The sequence below is a fragment of the Drosophila yakuba genome, unplaced genomic scaffold (assembly GCF_016746365.2).
Source record: "Drosophila yakuba strain Tai18E2 unplaced genomic scaffold, Prin_Dyak_Tai18E2_2.1 Segkk2_quiver_pilon_scaf, whole genome shotgun sequence".
NCBI classification, from domain to species: domain Eukaryota; kingdom Metazoa; phylum Arthropoda; class Insecta; order Diptera; family Drosophilidae; genus Drosophila; species Drosophila yakuba.
Window position 1 is genome coordinate 931092 of NW_025048801.1, and position 14388 is coordinate 945479.

Here is a 14388-nt window from a genome sequence, read left to right on the forward strand (position 1 = left end):
GCCAATAAGTATCTCTAATGGACTGACTTTAGTAACTCTGTTGGGTGTGCAATTAAGAGCCAGCTGAATCTTATCTAAAGAATCACGCCAAGATCCTGGGCCAGTTTCAACTGCGGTCAGCATGGACTTTAGAGTACTCATGACTCGCTCCACTTGGCAATTGCACATTGGGCCAGCCAGCCGATTTTTCGACGAAAATTAAAGTTTTAAAGCTAGGTTCTTGAAACATATGATAGTGTCGATGCATATAAAAACATACCCAAATTTTAGACCGATCTGACCACGCCTTCCCTAGCCGCCCATAAGAGATAGGTTTCCTCTTATGCTTAAATTCTTAAATTCACTCGTTAAATTCAGCAAATGTTTTTAATTAATTTTTTTTAACACAACCTTAATATTAATAACTAAAAAATAACAATGCATTCAAAATGACTATAAATAAGTATTTTACATTTAAAAATGTTCATAAAAGTCGTGTTCTACATCAAGATCTATTGAAAACGGATTTTCAGAGTCGGAATCTGAATCACAATTACTATTGTTAGCATCAAAATCGGGAACATTGTTATTATTGTTCATGTCAACAAAATTTAGCAAGTTTGGTAATTTCAAAAGTTCGATTACGTCTGCTCGACATAAGAGGATCTGAGGAATCCATTGCTCTGTGGAAAACGTCTGTCATGTTGTTCTGTCGTGTACTTTTTCGAGCATGTAACCTCCTGTCACTCTTATAGTATTTGTTGCGAGCCTCTGAGCATTAACACTTTATGGACCGTTGCCGATGTTGGAAATTGACTTATGGTTTTATGGTAATATTTTTAAAATTGTGTTGGATTAATTGGTAGGTCACAAGAAATATCAATTAAAATATTGCTAAAATATGCAATGAGGAATTCATCAAGACCTAAAATTTCAGCTAGTAGCTTAGGTGGGCGTCCAACTCGTCTTGATGTAGACAGCTTTGGATTTGAAGACAACAATGAACTTACTTTTATAACCATGTTGGACGAAAGCCATTTGGTATGCTTTGTTTAAATCTGGCCATATTTCTATTACAATTTGCCAAATTCTTTTGTATGAAAAGGTAAAAGCTTCCTACTTTGGTGTTGATTTCAACCATTTTCTCTGTGCTTAAGTCGAAATCTTTCAGTTCATCACAAATCCAACTAGAAACGGAGATGCACTACGATTGTTTTGTATGTAGATATCAATCAGTTGCTCATAGGCGAACTCAACCACAGCTGTTATATTAAGGATTATACACATCGGAGCAAAAAGGAGCAAAAAAGATTTTTAAAATTAATTTATATACACTTTGCACTATAATTACTTTTTGGCACAAAATTATAAATACTCCACAAAAGACGGGTTAGCAGGTTAGCTTTCTTCTACTTTTGGACAACACAAATAAAAGCACACAAAAAAGACATTAACAAACATGAACGAAATTTTTTTAATACAAATATTCTACATACCTTGGTCCTTCTTTTCCATAATTTTTGTGAAAATTGGTTAAACCACACACATTTTGGAACGCTCGCAAGTCAACCAAATTTTTTCTGCGCTTTTTAGTTTCGCACGCATGCAATCAAACAGCTGACTTAGAAGGGCTGCCAAAAATTCAGAGATGCATCAAAACAACTAAAATCTTTTGATTCATTTTAGATGAAGTATATACTTTTCAAATTTTATTATTAAAACTGGTTTACTTTCTATGAAAAATTTGAATTTTCATCGAAAAATCGGCTTGCTGGCCCAATGTGCATTGGCACGACTAGCACCTGTGGCAATTAAATGTAAATCCATTTTCTGGGCTGAGCTGAAATCTCGGAATGCTGAACTAGCAAAACTACGACCATGATCAGCGATAAGTCGGGAGGGGATACCGAATAACGATATAACAACAGATCTCACTGCCTTAATGCAACTATCAGTGTCTAACCTCATAGTATGAGAGAGGTAGACAAATTTGGTAAACGCGTCTATCAACACAATTATATACTCCTTCTGGTAGCTTTTTCCGCTAAGTTTACCTGTAATATCCACATAAACCGTATGCCACGTTATGTAGATTTTAGGAATGGGATGTAATTCGGATTGTATTTTGTCAGACGGAGGTTTTGACAATCTACAAGTGATACAGTTGTCCAAAAATTGGCGAACATATTTAGACATTTTATCGAACCCATAGAACTCGTACATTTTCTCAAGAGTTTTCTCCCACCCGAGATGCATAATTGACTCGTGTACGTTGTTGACAGCGGACCACCGAAACTGCTTTCGGGATTATGGGCAGACATCGAGTCTTTCCATTTCTTTGAACTTTTCGGTATAGAGTTCCAGACCGTATTTCGTAAGTTTTGGCCAAATCCTCGGGCAATTCATCATTACGCAATTTAGAGATAATAGAAGAAGTTTCTTCGTCTCTTTGCTGTTCAGCCAATAACCAGTTGTCGGATATTTCTTTCAGATTGATATATTTTTCGACTACGCCTATGGAATTCTTGACAATTTTTGGAACCGGATTCCGAGACAGAAAGTCAACATGAGCCATACGCTCACTTGGTCTATACTGAATATTAAATTCGAAAGATTGCAAGTACGACCACCACCTATGAACTCTAGGAGTCACTTCTACCTTTGTACGAGAGGCTTTAAGCGAATTGCAGTCAGTAAACACAACAAAATGACGTCCATGCAAGTAATGGCGAAAGTGTTTTATAGAATTGTAGACAGCAAGTGTCTCCAGTTCATATGAATGGTAACGTGATTCTGCTGAAGATGTCATCTTGCTAAAATATACGATAACTCGAGGCTTCTGTTCAATTCGGTGAAGCAAAATTGCGCCATAGCCAACAGAACTCGCATCTGTGTAGAGCTCGATAGAAAATTTTGGGTCGAATATAGTAAGGACGGGTTCATTAGTTAAAATAGATATTACTTTTTACCGTATTTGCGAATGCTCTAATTCCCACAAAAATGACTTGATCTTTGAAATAAGGCCGTAAAGAGGTTTCATCAGTTGTGAAAACTTGGGTACAAATTGTCGAAAATATGAAACTATCCCAATAAATTGTCTCAACTGAGTGACGGACTGCGGGGGTGGCAAACTCAAAAGGGCTTGAATTTTCCTGGGATTCGGTCGGATCTCACCTGCCTTTACCTCGAAGCCCAAATATTCAACACAAGACTTGTATTCTTCTATTATTGACAACAATTGGTCTCTATCTGGTCCATGCAGATCGGTGTCAACACTAGCCAAATCAGGATTCTTTTCGGAAACTTCAACAGCCAATATAGATTTTTCATTAAACATAGTAAGAGATTTTGATGTTATTGCCACACCGACTCCCTGGCTCGAAATACCACGACCAATCAGAGCGTCATAATTAATATAATTGTCTAACACTACATGAAACAATATTTCATATGAACGTTCACAAATCAAAACATTGGCCAATATCTGCAAGGTGCTACAAATAGTATTGCTACCAAGACCTCTTAAAATAACTACGTTGCCCATTCTGGATCCAGATAGTCTCTGCGAAGTAGCCTCCTTGATGAGTGAACACTCAGCTCCAGAATCAAAACAAAATTGGAACGACTCACCAGATTGCGAAAACGTTCCTACAGGTTCAAAAATGGTACAGATGTTGACATCGTTTAAAATGTTGTTTTTGGAAGACGACGAACGCTCCTGACGATCAGGACATACTGTAGAGATGTGTCCAGCTTTTCCGTCTTTTTGTGACCAGGCTTTCCGCAGTTGTGACACTTAAGGTGGGGCTTAGCTCATTTTCCTGGCGGCTCTGATGTACCATCGTTTGAAAGGCCACTCGTTTTGGCGTCAAATGAATAGGCCTTCAGTTCTTGATGCAGCTCGTTCCGAGTGTTGATGTCGGATGTGAAAACTAAACGCCGCAAACGCCTGGCAATTCCAGTTGCATGCGCCAGTGTAATGGACACTGCGATTTGCTCCACACTCAGCGTCTTCCATTTGGCCATAAGCGAAGTAACCATTCGGCTTCCATATAACGGCCTCGCCATCCGCGGGGCGTCCATTTAGCAGATTCATAACTGCTGCCGCTAATGTTGCAGAAACAATTCTCGGAACTGTGTCCATGATATACCAGAAAAGCAAGTTTGTGACAGCCAATGAGACGCGCTTCCTTCCAGTGATTTGCTGAGGGTCATCACAAGAGCGCTGCCTTCCAGTTGGTTTTCAGACAAGATGTAGTCCACCGTTGAACACCAGAATTGCGCGTCTGATCCCGCACGTTCAGGTATAATCCTGGGCAATACCACAGCAAACGATTCTTTTGGCTCTCTTTGTGAGTGTTGCACTTGTTTCAGAAGTTCAGAAAAATTTCGATTTTGCGACTCCAAAATTGCCAGCAAGCTATTTTCATTGTTCAAAGTAGGTATAGGCGATCCCACTTCTGATGTCGAAGATGCTTCTCGTTTTCGTGCAGACTTCTACTTCCACCCCGCTCATACCCGCGACCAGACTACGTTCGGCAGAAACTCTAACGGTTGTCTGCCGCTCATTAAAAGAATAGAAAAGGCGCGTGTCGTTAAATTCAAATGATCTGCGACATATATATTTTCTTTCCTGCAATTTATTAGCAAGATTTAGCTTGAGGCTACTTAATGTTTGGCAATTACCTCTTTCTCAAAGTTTTCTTTACAAAGTTGTAAAACAAAGTGGTAAAACAAAATGATCTAGTGATTCTTTAGGTCACGATGGTTGGAACTTTCCCCAAATTTTCCCAAACTAGTCCCTGATCGGGCGCCAATCTGTAATGATGCTTCTTGCTGTCTGCCTAGGATCCTCTTCAGATAAATTTCTTATCTTAGAGACAGTTGAGGGGGGTATCATAATGCTATATGTAAAAATCTTGCTCGGGAAAACCTTGCGAAAGTGCCCCCAATGCTGGCGGGCAGCACGATCGCAGGTAACACTGGTGGCCTACAAAACACGCACGGGATCGGTTACACACAGGCGGTGCCGTCGTAGATAATGCTGTCGAGAAAACTCAGTGAAAGTGCCCGGAATACTCGCAGGCAGCACGATCGCTACTAACACTACTGGCCAAAATAATACGCACGGGCCCGGTTAAACACAGGCGGCGCCGTCGTAGCTAACGCTGTCGAGAAAACTTTGCGAAAGTGCCCGGAATACTCGCAGGAAGCACGATCGCAACTACCACTGTCGAGAAAAATTTTGCGAAAGTGCCTGGAAAACTCGAAGGCGGCACGATCATAACTAACACTGTCGAGGAAAACTTTGCGAAAGTTCCCGGAATACTTGCAGACGGCACGATCACAACTTCTATTCAGGAATAACGGGGTTTTGGCATTTCACGTTTCAATCCCTTAGTTTTATTCACATTTTGTCTTCCCTAGCTAGCCCTGTTTTCCTTTTCTGTGTTCCTCTGAACGTCGCGTCCTCGCCAAAACTAAATTCACCCCCCTAGTGTTTCTGTTCGATCTCCTGCTTAAAGTCCCCGTCTAGTATTTTCTGTTTTTTTTTCAGTATTTTCTGGCTTCGGCGAGAATCTAGCTATTCTCTTAGCTTATTCGATAGGTTTTGACTTAAATAATACATTTCGTATAAATTATACATATATTCTTATATATAACTTAAATCTAGAAATAACAATTTGATGTTTTCCGTGAACTTAAATCTAACAATTTGATGCTCTTCGTGAGTAGGATAAACTTAAATAATACCATAATACTAAAGTGTGATTCCTCACACATCATACAATGAAGGCCTAGAGTCGAGACTGGCTAGTTCACCTATAGTGGTTACACTCACGCACATACACGCCTGTACATAGCCATAGTTTAATGAAAGAATAATTATAACTTCTTTATATATTTGACCTGTTTTTTTTTCTTGCCTGAAAACTCCTCTTACAGTTACCTTTTGTTAGCGATTTACAAGGGTACACAACAGTTCATCCCAGTGAAGTTGCGTACTGGATATCAACCAGTTTAGAGAATTCTGTAATATGTTTAACCGTTGCCTCTACAATGTTGTACAATAAATGATTGACGCAGTGAATATGATCGTATTTTTGGAAAGCCGCAATCATGTTCGAACCTCTATCCGTAACAATCACAGGCTGGTCCTCATCAAGGTTGCACCGAAAATTTTGTAATATATCCATGAGTTTGGTACGAATATTTACACCTAAAAAATAATTAAATAACTAGCATTAATCATTTTGTCATTCAATTTATAGTTAAATTCCATTACCTGTGCAGGATACTCTTTTCATACACTTTACTGCTAAAAGTCGGTTTACCAAAACGCCCTCTTTTATATAATGAATGGTACAGGACAGATACGACAATCTTAATTGATTGTCTGTCCATACGTCACTGGTGACTGCATAGCCAAACCGCTTGAACTTTCCAATTTCAGCTTTAACTGGACCAAAGCGCTTTTCATATAACGATGCCACGTTCCTTGAAATTGTTGTCGAATGGGGCAAAAGATTGTCGACATCTACATAAGCACCGTACGTTGCTCCCACGCCGATCAAGAACGTGGCAAATTCTTTAAGGCCAGGATCGCCAGTCATTTTAAATGGCCGACAATTCCTTACTATCCACTTCGTAGCAATTGCGGTGGCTTCCTTTTTTGTTTCAGAATTAACATTGGTTAGGACATGGTTATTTCGACAGGAAAATTTATAAACACTTTTACAGATCTTGCAGGCCACACAATCTTTTATCTGATTTCCATCTTCATCATTTACTTGTAAAAAATATTCCTCGATAAACGATGCGTCGCGATTTTATTATTTTTTTTACTATTCTTTTTTAAATGTTTATATTTGACAACACAATTTATATATTAGTATTAGACAAATGCTACAATAATATTAAATAAGACGCACACGCACATAATAATACACAAACACAGAAAACTTAGATTTACCTCCGCGCTGTCCGAACTCATTTTACACAATGACAACATAAAGTATTCAGAGTACTCTGAATTTCTATTGAAAATTCATTGGCTTCATTTAGTTTTCGCGCGCATTCATTGAGTTCATTTCGCTTGGGTGCCCAAAACTCCGAACGCATACGAAGAGAACGCAAAGAGATCGCGACAACTGAATGGTATGTATTCTAAATACATACTAAAACGAATGAGTACTCTAAATGCAAACAAAGAGAATGGTGTTATGCAGCCCTCTAGTACGTATCAATATAGTAGAGCTAAATTGCATGCAAATTATCCCATTTGTTGATAAAATACATACACATACATATATTGAACCGCTTTTGGACGCAACATTTATTTATTATTTTGTATTGTATTATTGCAATCACTGTCGCCCCCTCCCCCCTCTCGTTCGTTGAAACTCGCATTAATAGTTGGGAAGTTAATCCAAGCTCGCGCACTCATACACAGACAGCCTTATATACTAGCAGCGGAACTTTTCGTTTTCGCTTCGCTTTTGCATCGCTACCTGCGTTGTTGTTGTTCGGCCCTTTTCGTTGGCGCGCTTAGATTAGCGGACCACCAAGTGACGCGCTACCCTGTATTCTGCGGGTATACCCTTTTCGGCGTCATTTCGAACCCACTATTAATTGATACTGCGTGACTTGAATTTCAATTTAAATAATTTGTTTTCGTTGTTCTCATCAGAAAAAATATTTAATATACATTTCGAACAATAAATTAATAATTTATTAAATTAAAAATAACCTTTTTTTTTTTGGTTTAATACATCTTCTAATTATTGAATCGAAGGTTATTAAATTACATTGTTGGTCTGATTAGAGATAATTTGTTTCGCACATATATTTATTTAATTTGGAAATAATATTTAATTAATTTAATTAAATTAAATATTTAATTTAAAATGAGCCTAGGAACCAAAAATAAATCGATTCTGGAAGAGCTGAATAGCAAGCTCCAAAGTCGGGTCAGAACAATTCGCCGAATAAATGAGCGATTGGAAACGGGATAGATTCCGGTATTAGAGGAAGAATTAAAATGCCGACTAGAAAACTTAAATGCTTCAATTAATAAGGCAAATCAATTACAAGAACAGATAGAAGACATAGATTGTGGCGATGAATTTGGTGACGAGTTGGAAGAACTTTGTATAGTAGGGCTTTTAGGCCCTACTATGACGCCTAATGCTAATATGTTCTCCAAATCGGAAAACATGAGGTTATATTTAGCAGGCGAGATTGGCCAATGAGGCTACTTAACTTAACTGGTTTTGCGCACGTGTTAGACCTAATTTAGCTATAATTGCGTCTAGTCTATCCTTATGCTGTGCTGCCAACTTGTGATCTTACTTAGTAAACCTAAATCACGATAGAAATTTATACCAAGATAACCATCTTGCTTAAGTTCAGGGAATATAAAAACTAATCTGGCTTGGTAATTGCAATGTCAAGTCTTCCAACGACTGAACACTGGGCGTCGTTTGCTGTACGGACCAGAACACTTAGGCATTTTTGGATTTTGACCTATGTAGGAGCGCTTGTCGCTGATAATATTGGATTGTATACGAAAAGACAAATTTTGAATTTGCCGTTGCTTGTCGGCTGATGAACGTATTGAAAGTTAATTAGGGTCTGTCCTTACTTAAAGAATTCTCGGTAGTATAAAAATCAATGAAATGATTTATAGGCGTATAATAAATATTAACTATATGCTTAAACTATATTTATAGTATAAATAGATACATAAATAAAATTATAAATAATTGAGAAATTGATTTTTTTTTATCTATCTTAATAAATAATAGATTTGTTAGGATAGTATAGTTTTACTCCCACACAGGGATGATACCATTATTCCAGTGTCAGTGTCACAAAGACAAGGGAAAATCTCGTGGCAGAGGAAATAAGGGCCATAAGCTAGATCTAGACCCTTAGCTCGATCTATTTGATTCCCATTGATTCCCTACATTGGCCTGGGCAAGGCTTTATATCTATCAGTTTCATCAGCTTTGTTATATTGAAGTAGGTAAATATAGTGACCAATCTGCAGAACAGTGATAATATAAGAATATTTTGCACAGGCCAACCTCGTCAATTTTCTTGGCTATTGCATCCGCCAAAATTATCATTGTGCACCCCCGAAAAGCTTTGGATGCGCAGAGAGGAGGCCCGTACGCCCAAAAACGAGCCCTTCTCTACGTTTCGTAAGCCCACTAGATAAGCGCAATCTAGGCACCCTTTTTTTTTGGATCTATGAGCCAGTAGGAAAAGTTTCAGAAAGCCAACAATTTGAATCCATGAGCAAGTAAGAAGTTTCTACAAGCCAGATTCGACGCTGAATTAACCCCAGAAAGCCGCATCAAGACAGCAAAATGTGAATTGTAAAAGTGCGAGAAAATCAACCGAGAATCAAATCAAAGTTAACCCATAACCTCACAGAGCTTTAACATAACCCAAAATTGGGGAAATCGGAATTAGTCTGCGGAATTAGCAGAAATATGTTTTTTTTGGCTTTCCTTTTGTTATTTTTTAAATAAAAGTATTTCTTAGTAAAAGTAGTCGAAAATGTAAGGAAAATCAAAATTGTGAGAGAATGGTGAAGTGAAATATAATATGTTGTAACCAAAAATTGGCAATACTAAACGTATAACCTGAAAAGAAAAAAGCATGAAAAACTAACCAATATATAAAGGCAACTTATATTGGTTGGCCTGCGAAGCCAAAAATATGTAAGAAGAGAAAGAATCAAAACAAATATGCAAAATTCTGCGACGACCACCACTTTTGTCTGCGCCTGAGCTAGATAATGATCTAACTTTCATTGTTTACCTTTTTATATACCCTATATACATATATACTTATTATGATTATACTTTGAATATGTAAACTATATTATTATATTATTATTATTATGCCTATTATTATTATCACTCATGTAGCTTATATTAGTTATATAATGAATAAAATATATTTAGAATTATTGCTAGAGTTTATCGAATAGGGGTCATGCCGATCGAAGATATGTTAGGGTATTAATCGGTTGACTTGAGCATAGGGACCATTTAAAACAATGCTTACATATAGTGCGGATGTAATGGTCATGGTGGGTGGGCTACTTTTGTTTGCTGTAATAACACCAACAGCAACAACATTTAAGTCGCAATGCTTTAGTTTGTCTATGTTTTATTGTGATCCTCTTTTCCTTTCCTTTTTCCTTTTGTTTTAGATTTGAGTGAGCGAATTCCTATTAGATCCCAAGCACGCAAAATCAAGTAATCTTAATGTACGCAAAGCCAGCTTTACGAATTGTACTACTTTATAATAACCCCCCCATCGCCCCGAAATGAGCAGACCCGGTAGCAACGCGTGCTGTGCTAACTCGTAACGTCCATCAGCTGGTCACCACAGAATACCCTGGTATTTGGTTTACTCGTGATATGCTACAACAAATATTATTTGTGGCGCCCAAAGTGTTGGCAAAAATCGGCAAGTCGATTTAGCCATGCTTATTGGCTATTTTCATCTACCAACTTGAATAATTTTCAAGTTTAGGCCATCTTTCCCTCTCGTGCAAACTCTTATCTAATATCTCCTCTTTTTTTTCCCTTTAATATTATATAGGTTTACAATTGAAACAGGTTGATAAAGATTCCTAGTAGCGAATTTTAAAGCCCTGGATCGGACAAAGTAAACTTATTTAAACCTAGTATCCCAGTGCTTACATTAGCGAACGAGTTTTAGATAACCACGCTTCAACCAATAAAGATGCTAGAACGTTTGTATTTCGGTCGAGATATTTTGCATTGGTTGATTATGGAGTGTCTTGACTCACTATAAGCCTCTCCCTCTGCTAAGTGTACACGACAGTGATACCCTTTTATATATATAGCTATTTAATGACGGATAATTTCAACATAATTTCCGAGCCTAGCTAGATTAATTGTTTTTATGTTTTCCTTTTTTCACCTTAGACATTGTTTTTGGATATGTATATGAAACTCAGTCTTGGTATGATACTACGAGAGATCTCCATACAAATTCAAAACAATTTCTTTGTCTCGTATATAACTAAAGCATTTTGATGTCTTTAAGTAAGCAAGTGATAGCATGACCCTGGTAATATTTTATTATTATATTTTTGAAGTACATTTTTTTTTTAAATTAGTATTTATATATTTTGTTATAAAATGAAAACCGGAAGAAAGAGCAATACATTGTTTTATCTGCATAAGTCCCATTGAGTATACAACACAGCTGCTAACGACATACTATGATAATACTTTTCACTTGGCATGTTTTAACACAATAAGCCGTGTCCCGTTTGCCGAGCTCCAATCGAAACAAGTCATTCACTAGATAATAGCCAGATAGATCAAGCATCAGGTTCTCGAAATCAAGGCAGGGATACAGAGCTAAATATCTCGGAAATGAATTTGCAGGAAGAAGAGCCAAATATAAGCAAAATAGTGCAGGTATTAACAAATGCATTGGAAACCGCTTCAAGAAGACAAGTAGAACTAATGTCAGAGATTTCGTTAAGGCAATCAGAATTTCTTTCGAGGGCAATCGAGTCAGGTTTCCAAAGAATGTCTCCGCAAAACCGTGTGCCAACCAGGTCAAGAAATGAAAGAAACCAAGATAATATAGCTAATTCCCCGAATCGACAAGGAACTAGGAACTCACCTTTTAGTTACCAGGCAGATACATCCGATTTAAGGCCTGACCGTATTAGCCAAATTATGACAAATTGGAAGTTGCGATATACAGGTAAAGGTTTCATATCAGTCGATGAATTTATTTATCGCGCTGAAGCCTTAACGATGCAGACGTTGGAAGGAAATTTTGATTTGCTAGCCCTTGTATCGCAGAATGGAGCACGCCACTGGCGATAGAATTGCAGATGATATGGCATGGAAGATTTGGATTCCAAAACGATTAGTTCCGACTATTTTGCAGATAGCCCATGATCACCCTTTAGCTTCTCACTGCAGTATTAATAAGACGCTAGAGCGTGTTCGTCGGTATTACTACTGGCCAAATTTATTAGCGGACGTTAAAGCTCATGTAAATAGTTGGGAAATATGTAAGTGCTCAAAACATCCAAACTATAGCCTCAAACCGAATCTAAGCAAAACCGGCGAAACTCAACGGTTTTTCCAAAAGCTTTATGTAGATTTTTTGGGACCAGACCATACCCTCGTTCCCGATCAGGTCATATAGGAGTGTTTGTAGTGCTTGATCACTTTTCAAAGTTTCCGTTTTTAAAACCCATAAAGTTCACGGCTGAAGCAATTTTTAAATACATTGAGGAAGATTTGTTTCATTGCTTTGGTGTTCCTAAGGTAATTGTGTCTGACAAAGGCATTCAATTCAAATCACACGCTTTTAATAATCTTTTAAACAAGTACAATGTACGTCACTTATATACGGCTTTTTATGCTCCTCTGGGAAACGCCTCTGAAAGAGTTCATAGGTCAGTGATTGCTGCTGTTAAATTATATATACATCCGAGTCAAACTAACTGGGACGAGCAATTGAGTAAAATTTGTTGTTCGCTTCGTTCTAGTTGGCATACTGCAGTCAATGCCACGCCCTATCAGCTGACATTTGGCCAACATGTGGTTACAAATGGTTCCACATATAAGCATTTACGCAACCTAAATTTGCTCGAGGATTGCTCAGTGTGTTTTTAGAGAGATGATAGCTTTGATTTAGTACGAACAAAGCAATGGTGACGATGGGAAAGCAGCACCACCGAAACGAAAATGTGTACAAACTTCAAAGTCGCCACTGGTCAAGAAGTTCATAGGAGGAATTTCGCACAAAGCACATTTACAAAAGGTTTGAATGTTTGCGCCCGCGTTTTTAAAATCTCGCATCAAAAGAAAACTTGGTAATAGTTACTATGATGTTGAGGATCTGCAAGGTCGTTACATAGGTAAGTTTCATGCGAAAGACCTTCAACAATAAGACCGCTTACAAACAACCACCGCTCCAAGCGTGTATCCCGCTTTCAAGGTTTAATTGCCCTCTAAAGCGTGATCTTGGTGGGGGGTTTTGTGGGAGCGCTTGTCGCTGATAATATTGGATTGTATACCAAAAGACAAACGAAACAAATATGCCTAAAAGCAGGCAATGGTTTTGGAATTTGCCGTTGCTTATCGGTTGATTAACGTATTGAAAGTTAATTAGGGTCTGTCCTTACGTAAAGAATTCTTGGTAGTATAAAAACCAATGAAATGATTTATAGGCGTATAATAAATATTAACTGTATGCTTAAACTATATTTATAGTATAAATAAATACATAAATAAATTTATATAATAATTGAGAAATTGAGATTTTTTTTTATCTATCTTAATAAATACTAGATTAGTTAGGATAGTATAGTTTTGATCCCTCACAGGGATGATACCATTATTCCAGTGTCAGTGTCACAATGACAAGGGAAAACCTAGTGGCAGAAGAAATAAGGGCCATAAGCTAGATCTAGACCCCTAGCTCGATCTATTCGATTCCCAACCCTCCAGCAGACCACAACGTAGGTTCTCAAGCTTGAAGTTTTTAATTAGTTTATTAAAAATTATTAACTTTTACTTTCGCAACGACGAGAACGAAAAAGAAATGCGTGTGCTCGGGGTGAATTCACTTTTCCACATGATCTTCTATTTTACATATATGTTCTTAGGCCTAGCATAATAGAGGTTGGCGAAGGCGGGGCGAATTCGCAAAGAGATAGAGCTTTATTATGCTCCCGCCTTTGCCCTAAACTAACTTACATTAGACTTCAAGTTTTTTCCTTCTTCATATGCCAACAATAAACAATAAACAATGACCGACCATATGGGTTCAGCCAACACTGGCCCCGTTGAACGCCTCCACGGCTTCAACAAATCGGCAGCGGCCCCAGCTTGTGGATCGCCCTCCGGAAGACGGCTCCATCACTCCTCGACGACGACCCTGACCTTGGCGTCCTCTCCTGCGTGCGTCGCTACGATCCTTCCCAGGAGTCACTGTTGAGGCAGCAGGTTGTCCTCTGCCACAACGACGAGTTGGCCCTCCTCGACGTTGGCCTTCTCCTCGTGCCACTTGCCCCGAACCTGAAGGCCCAGGACATATTCCCGGTACCATCGCCGCCAGAACGTTTGCCTGACTGACGAGACAAGCCGCCATCGCCGCAAGCAACTGAGACCCGCCTGGCTGAGCGCTCCGAAGGGCCGCGAGTTCATTGCGGCCTCGATTCCGACGAGGACTGTTGCCAGCTCTTCGGCGTTGAGGAGTGCGCTGCCCACCGCTCGTAGAAGTAGGTGCTTGGCAGTTTTCACACCTGCCTCCCATAGTCCGCCCATGTGCGAAGCGGGGAGTGAACGCAAATTCGCATCCGCTTTTTGATGCGAACTCGCGAAT